This window comes from Electrophorus electricus, chromosome 6 (assembly GCF_041902795.1).
Source record: "Electrophorus electricus isolate QZ-2024a chromosome 6, ASM4190279v1, whole genome shotgun sequence".
NCBI lineage: Eukaryota > Metazoa > Chordata > Actinopteri > Gymnotiformes > Gymnotidae > Electrophorus > Electrophorus electricus.
The window spans coordinates 7,729,001-7,737,229 of NC_137502.1; the positions used below are offsets into that span (position 1 = coordinate 7,729,001).

An 8,229-nucleotide genomic window follows, 5' to 3' on the forward strand; every position below is an offset into this window, starting at 1 on the left:
AGCAACACCAAGGACATGGGGTCAGTTCCCAGGGAGCCCATATTGCTGTCATATTGATAAATATGTAAGTCACTCTGGATAAGAGTAAATGTAGATGCCCACTTTTTACAGAATTCAATCTTTTCTGAAGATGATTTTGTACAATACTATCAGCCCATGCACAGCATGGTCTAAATTCATTTCCAGTTCTTAGTTAATTTACTCCTACCACAAGCCAAATTGTACAGATTGCCTACTGTTTAATGTCGAGTTAAAAATGAACCATACCATACCTTATTGAGCACAGGGAGGTCCCAGTTGGCCATAAGCCCACAGGTCAGTGACTGGAAAAGCCTGTTTCAGTACAAGCTTTGTCCAAGCCTAATAGCTGCCTGAAAAGTTGGCATTCACAGACATCACCTCAATTCTGGAAAGGAACTGCGGGGAACAAATGTAAAACTAGTCACCCCCATGTGCATGTTTGAGCAGGTCAGAGTGTTATTAAAACTAACACCTGCATGCGTATGCTATATTAAACCATCAAGCATCCTTTACATCCCTCTCTCCTCCCAGATATTGTCATGCTCAGCTCCCAGCTAAAAAAAAAAAGGCAATTTCCCAGAAAGCTGTTAAAGCAGTGTTCAGAGTTTGTTACCAGCCTTTGTCTGGGCATGACATTTGGCACATCACTCAGGAAACAAGAGTGGCCCACATCTCTTGCTTCAGAATGACACACTCTCTCACTGTGCAGCTGTGAGAAGCCAGGGGCAGGAGCTCATTACGACCTTGTTAGGGACTCGTTAGGGGAAGGGACAGGGAAGGGTGATATGTTAGAGCAGAGAGTGAAGAGGCACCCAACACTTGACAGAGTGTTTGTATGTTTCCATGTACATGACTAAAAGCTGGAATTAATGCTATGTCAAGCAACGCTTGATCGCTGGCAAAAACACTCCAAATGTGGTGAGTCACATAGCAGCCTGGTTTTTAGTGGTGAGGGTTTATAAGAAATGCTATTTAATTTAATGCCATGGTTTCATACTTTGCTGAACACATCCAGCTAACGACATGGACTGAATATAAAACTTGTAATTAAAACTTGCAAATCAATATCAACCATTTTTGATCTGACAAAATGTCATATCTGCAGGGCTACCAGAGGCTTGCTTTAGGCAATAGGATAAGAAATTGACAACTTGGAGTGAGAAAAAATAATAATGATGAGACGGAACACAGGCTGTCATAAAAATGGGCTTTTGATCTGGCAGGACTTTGACAGAAATCCTACGCATATATTATGTGTTATTTGTCCTATGGCTGACACCACTGTTATCTCAGTGAATGACTTTGTTGATATGGAAAACAGGGTGTCTGGAAGCAGATTCTGTAGTTCTCTGTGATCTTAAGTTCTATTTTCTGGCAATTTTGGATTTAGATCTCTTTGAATGTCTTGTCCTATTTAAAATGTCTCATGAAAGGATAGCAAATAACCAGAAACACATGCAGGTGTGGTGACAAAGATTATTACCATGGGTTATCATGCTACAACCTTTAGAAAAAGCCCTTCTTAGATCCTTAACTACAGGCTGAGCTCATGCAGAAGTGGTGGAGCTGCAAACCGGAGACTCCCACCTTTAACTCCGTTCTACAGAACTGCTTTCCTGTACATCCGCTGTCCTCCCCCCAAGCCCCCTTTCATGGTTATCATCTTTAATGTGCTTCTGTGCACACTCTCTGCCTTTCGGTTGCTGGGGAACCGCAGCCCTTCACACATAGCAGGGGGAGGGGATGCAGAAGAAGCTTACTGGCAGAATTCTGTAGAGCACAGGTCAGAGAACTAGTTCATGGGGAATGCAATTGCTGCTTTATCTTCCACTGTGGTCTATACTGGTAGCGATTCAAGAATTTACTTTAATGCAACAATAAGTGATTTTGTGCATTTACTGCTACTACAACAGCAGAGCACGGTAAAATGGAAGCTTCCAGTTCTGCCCTTGATGCATTTTGGGATGGGACTGACAGAATGAGTGGAATTTTGGGATGGGCGGAGATAGGAGAAATTAAGTGATTTATATATTTATATTTTCAGTCAAAATGAAAAAAACATCAATTTTTTTCCTGAGCAAAATTAATCTGTAATTAATTTAGGTAATTTTAAGACACTTTGGACACTTACACTCCTGTAGGACCAGAGAGCTGCTTTATGAGTATGTTTTCCCCTACTCCGACACACCTATTTTATCTCATCAAACAATTATGTAGTCCTTCATGAACTGAATCTTCGTCTGTGTAGTGCTATCTACCTCTAGTCCTGGGACTAAAGAGCTGGGACAGAAACACCCCATAGGAGACTCTGCTCTGCCCTTTCTCTGCCTTTTTTCTCACCATTGGTCAGCTCAACCATCACACAAGTTCCTGTCTTTTGTCACATGACCTTTTGAGCCTCACACCTCATTAACCTGGTATTCCTGTTCACTTTGGTTTCCCCTTTGTGAAGTGTAGCAGTTGATTTCACATTTTTCTCAGCCATTTCAGCTGCATTTCCTAATGCATTTTTCTGTTTCTCTGGTTCTCTTCTTTGTTAGCTTTCGTAGCTTTCGCTGCCCCTCGGTGTCCAATTCTTTGTCTGCTTTTTTTCTGCTGGTATAATTATGGATTCTTCTAGTTTGTTCGTGTCTGCTTATTTGTTGACCTTGGACTTTTGTTATGACTACGCTGCTTTGAATGCACTTAATAAAGCCAACTAGTGCAAGCCTACTGCCTCTGCTCAACCATTACAGCTGTAGATGAGCAAGAAAAGGTGCCTGTCTGAAAGTTATATCACAAGCCCTTTTTTTCCAATAAAGCCTTAGACATATTGAAGGCATTCCTTTGACTTGCATTTTTCACATTACATTTAGATTGTCCCAATACTCTTAATCCAGTCTACAACACACAAATAGGTGCATTTATACTTAAGAAACCAACATTTACAAGATGATGTATATCCCTAAGACATCATAACCAACATATTATCATCTCCCCAATATCACTCTCCAAAGGCATAGTGGGCTGTGGTTTCTGCTTAAGAGTACGCTGTGTGCAACTGGCTGCCGCTTCTCACTCATGTGTTGACTGGCTGTAAAAGCTGTATATTGATTGTAAAGCATCTTTGGGTTCTGAGAAAGTCGCTATATAATTTAATTCATTCATTCATAGTATTGACATGTTTTTTACACCAAACACAATTCTCACAACTTAGGCTGTGTTGCAGTGTATCTAAGACACACGATTGTGCTTCTTCACATGGAATATTGTTTCAGCCAGCTGGTACCATAGTGACTAGCAGTCTAGTTCATAAGAGAAAGCAAGAATATAAAAACATACTTTTGATGAGGGAGCTATTTTTTTTTATATCCATGAAATGTTCAGGATACTGAATTACTTGAACGCAGCCGCCAAAATTCTGGGCTATTCCGCAAGAGCCCTAGCCCCTGGCAGTGATGATCCTCTCACGTTTTCCCAGCTTATACAGTCTTTACTGGTGCTGTACATGACTCTTTTTTTGCTTTGATGTTCTTCTATTGTCTTAGAATCACTAAGATGTTTTTCCTCTTTCACCATGGTCCTCATTGCAGGTTCTTGAGCGTGGATTCATCATGTTTAGTTTTGTTTGGTGGATTCCTAAAGATGTTTGGTTCTCTGCCCTTACGCTACCCTCTGTACATGACTCATATTTTTCACTGTTGTGTTATGGACACAGAATAATGCAATGTCAGTTTGACTGTGTTATTCAGGTATTTAAATAGGTTACAGTGAACTTATCCAAAAACAGTAGGCCCTGGCACAAACGACATACTTTAATAACTGTGGCAGTAATGCATTGTTTCTTAATTATATTCAATGTATATGATAGAAAAAATAATAATTTCTGGGATTTTCACAAAGACATAAGGATTAACATCACCCACTTCATTGAAGCAATTTCTATTACGGAATTACCTTGTAGGTTTTCCAGTTACAGACTGTATTCCCTATCCACTTTATTAGAAGCATTCATTTACTACCTTGTAGGTGTACAGTTAGGGACTGCAGCCCTTTTCTTTCCATGCATACTTTGTGTGAATCCTCCTCCTACTCATCAATGATCAGTTTCTGACCTGAGGATGTTGGATGGATATTTTGTGGTGGCTGAGCACTTTCAGCCCAGAAGTGACATTGATGTTTAAAACCTCAAGCAACACTGCTGTGCCTGACAGACTCATAGCCACACAACACCCGCTGCTGAGCTGAAAATGGTCAGCCATCCAAATTATATCCTGTCAGCAGTGGTCCTGTGGTCAGACACTCACCAGGGAGGAATGCAGTAGTGGCTGATAAACACATATATGAATATACACCTGTACAATATACATTCAAGATAGCTCTATTTATTTTAGAGTAAAGTAACCAGTAAGCGTAAATGCAAAGTAAATTATTCTAACCCTTTTATTATCAACAAAGCGTTGTTTGTATCCTAAGTAAAATTAGGAGGGAATAGATCATAAAACATTCAATATCTCCTCATAAATGAAAACCACATTAAGACATATTTACTATTATTCAAATACAAATATTCCTAACAATGATGTCATGAATACTATCAATTCTTAAATATTTTTACACCATGTCATAGCAACCAGACTCTTATTGGCAAATATCCCATTTCACTTCTTCACAATGTGCCAGTGTGGTCAGACAAGTATTATATTATGCGAGTAAAGCCCATGTGAATGTCTAGGATGCCAAAATTTAGTCCACACTTCAAGGAGAGAAATAAGAGGATAATGTTGCGTATAAATACAATTTTTGCTGCTATGCATGAACACTAAAATATTCATCTTACCCCAGTAAGATGAAAGGCATAAATCTGCAGGAGTATAAGAAATCCCTTGAGTTCAGGTGAACTCTACATTTAGGATAAATAGAGGAAATGCACTGATCACTCTCTTTCTCTAACTCTCTCTCATTCTCTCTTACTGTGTATTTGTATGTGTGTGTCACACAAACCTTTAGCAGCTTAGGAATGATTAATTCTTTCCTGTATAATAAGTGTCAGTGCTGTTACATTGTCCTTGTTATGATTCTAATTATCATCACCCTTGTAAAATTACTGCACTAATCATTATTAGTCATGGATCTAATCAACATTAATGTCTATATTTATCATTAAAAATCATAATTGGCAGGAGAAACTATGCAGACATTTTGCAACTTGGAATGCTTCTAAAAATACCAACTATCCTAATATAGTTCTGTTTTGGGTCCAGCTGTTTGAGCCTGCATTGTTGTATTTGTGTAAACCACACAAATACAAACATTCTTTCATCTTTCTCATATGTCCCGAGATATATAGAGGAGTGCGCTTTCTCCTTATCAAAGGGAGGGTTAGGTTACAAGAAGCTAAATATCCTGTTTTGTATGACAGATGTTACACTTAAGGTTACCTTCACTCTTGCTTTTCTTAATGCTCCAAAGGAGAATCAGTGCAGCTCACAGTCTACTTCTACTACTGTGCCATGCTTACTGTGCTGTCTGCTGACTGAGCCCGGAGCTTGGCCACTGGCATCCCTGTCGCTAGTTCAGCGGTTCTGGCTTCCGCATGAGGATCTGCTTTATTTATGCATGCTACACGGAGACCTCTGTGCATGTGTCGCTCTCCCTGCTCCTTTGATGATTGTTGGTGATGTAATACCTGAGGTGAAATACAAGCCTAACAAAAAGGATGTCTTCACAAAGGTTGAGAAAATATAGTCTTTCAATATATGCTGAACAGACAGTTTTGGTTTTTTTTTTACAATTTTTAGTATTATTGTTGTTGTTGTTATTGCTGTGTTGCTATTGTTATATAGTCTAACATCGTACGTGCATATTACTCTAAATACAACATGTTTGATGACGAGTGGAAGAAATGAATAACTACATGCAGGTATTGCCCATAAATTCACTTCTGGCAGTGCTGTGGATGTTAGGTACCTGCAAATATACTGCTTATAGCCTATATGTCATTTCCTGCTAAAATCCATGTACAACACAGCAGCAGAGGGGCCCCTTTGTGTGGCCAGTGGGCTACTGAGTGGAGTGCCTGACTGATCTGCTTCTCTTTGGGAAAACTACATTAGCGAGAGAACAGAACTGGGGAGAAGGTCAGGTCCATCAGACTGACAGAGAGCTTTGGCCTTGGCCCCAGCCCCTAGCCCCCAAGACCCCAGAAACTGCTGAAAAGTGGTCACCACAGAAGAATAACCTCTTCTTGCTGTAATGAAAAAAAAGAATAAGTAAATGAAGAGGGTGTCTGTGTAGTTTGATCTAGAATACAAGTAAAGATATTCGGAGTCTTATGTTCTAGTTAAAGCTTTCTCTACAAAAATCTGACACGTGAATTATCTCTGCCTCTGGTGGTCTCATTAATATTCATTTTATTACTATACTTCTGTGCACTGCAAAACCACCAGGTATGAAATAAAATGTGCGATAAAGAGGACTGATAGTTTGCAGTTTAATATTAAATAATTAGGGTAAATACTCTGAACTCTGATATTTTATATGCCACCCTGAGTTGATGACGAGGGTTGTGCTGTTTGAACTGAGTGAGATGTCAGAATGTCAGAATGCTCCCTGTGGCAATGCTAGGATCTCTATCGTTAATTGTCCATTTATCTTGCTCAGCCTTCCATTATGTTCACAAACACAAACAGGCACACATACACAGTGAAAGGAAAGAAATAATGAAGGCAGTGTTGTGTTTGAGACCACTTTAGATGAGACTAAGTCAGACCAATAATTCTTGACCTTCACACATCAAATCTGTGTGAACACCAAAGCCCAACCAGCGGCAATACTATGATAAGACAGATCATAACAATGATAGGCTGTTATTTATAGACCGAGTCTTATCAATAAGGGTTACGTGGCTGTATCCAAGTCCAGAGTCAGAGGAGAACAATTCAAGTTCAAATCAAAACCACAAACCTGAAATTAAATTCCAACTAAATGTCAAATGTTAAACACTCTGTTCCATTTAATACAGTAATGAGGCATGGTATCTTGTATTAAGTATGTCACAGTTCACTTTTTCACAGTCAATTCACACATGCTTTAACACTGGACCTATTAAAGGATTTTCTTCAAAATGTAAAATATGAGTTAAAACGTAGTTGTACTCTATGCTGAACTCGTCATATTGCATAATTATGACTATTTACAGAGATGGAACCCATAAACCTTCCTTGTATGCCTGCTTACAGATTTGGGTAACTGCTCACTGCTTACAAATGTGTAAATCTGTCTCCACCTGGTGGTTAAAGAACAGAAGTACAGATTAGATCAAGCACAGCTATGCAGGGAATACTACTTCAATCTGTCCCTAAGATCTCTTGGGCTAACATCAGAACTTGCATGCACAATATACTGAGTAGGAGTTATAGCTACATGCCTGAAATTTCTGGGGCTATCCCTAGCCCATATAAACTATGTGAACAGTTGCCTGTATAGCACATACAGAGCACTATCAGAGTAAGTGAGGTTCTTGCTGTTAAACTTCCCAACTGAACATCAAAAATATAATTTTCTGGTGAAGATGCAGCGTCTTTATTGGGGATACGCATAACAAGCAGTCAAGAGATGGTTTATTGAGGTGAAATATTAAGAACTTTAGAAAGAAACCCCAAGTCAAAGGGCTATTGTTTAATGTGAATTTTCACGTTGTCAGACTGTATTCTAGGTGTCGCCGAATGATTCTGCTAAGTTTTTCAACCACCGAGCATTAAGTTAGTTGTAATACTAATAAAGTATACCTGTTTGTTTAAACAAGAGAAAAGACAGAATTCTATAGTGCATAATCACTGCTGTATGTATTACAGCACACCAGCTAATTATCAATGTACTAAACAGTGCTGACCCTCTATGATTAGCCTTGATCTGTGATCAATCTGTATCATGTAAAACAATAAGGAAAATAATAAATTACAATAAAAATTTCATTCTTTTTACAGAGCTTTTGTTTGTCAGTGTAAGTATGAATATTTGCCATATTAAATCTTCTAATTTTGTGCTGGATGTTTCTGTTATTTCTTAGTGTAGATTAAACAACATTCAATCCTCACCTTCCTGTTAGGAATATGTCTTGTGCTCAAACTATAAAAATATAAATAGATGTGTTCCACACTACTGAGATGGACATACGAGAGATAGGGCTGCCGAAAGACTACTTGATCGTGGGGGGATTTAAATGGA

The 8,229-nt window shown here is 38.9% G+C and overlaps 1 long non-coding RNA gene across 2 annotated transcripts in view; it reads right to left on the reverse strand.

Annotated features, from left to right (window-relative positions):
* LOC113570853 (uncharacterized) overlaps positions 1–8,229 on the reverse strand; it is a 30,297-nt gene that overhangs the window by 20,092 nt on the left and 1,976 nt on the right. Inside the window, exons 2-3 of one of the 2 annotated variants that reach the window (XR_003409928.3) lie at positions 1,609–1,791; positions 273–417 (exon numbers count right to left, since the gene is read on the reverse strand). The exons of the other annotated variant lie outside the window; for it this stretch is intronic. This is a non-coding gene — a long non-coding RNA (uncharacterized LOC113570853). The remainder of the gene's footprint in view (positions 1–272; positions 418–1,608; positions 1,792–8,229) is intronic. 2 annotated transcript variants of the gene reach the window in all.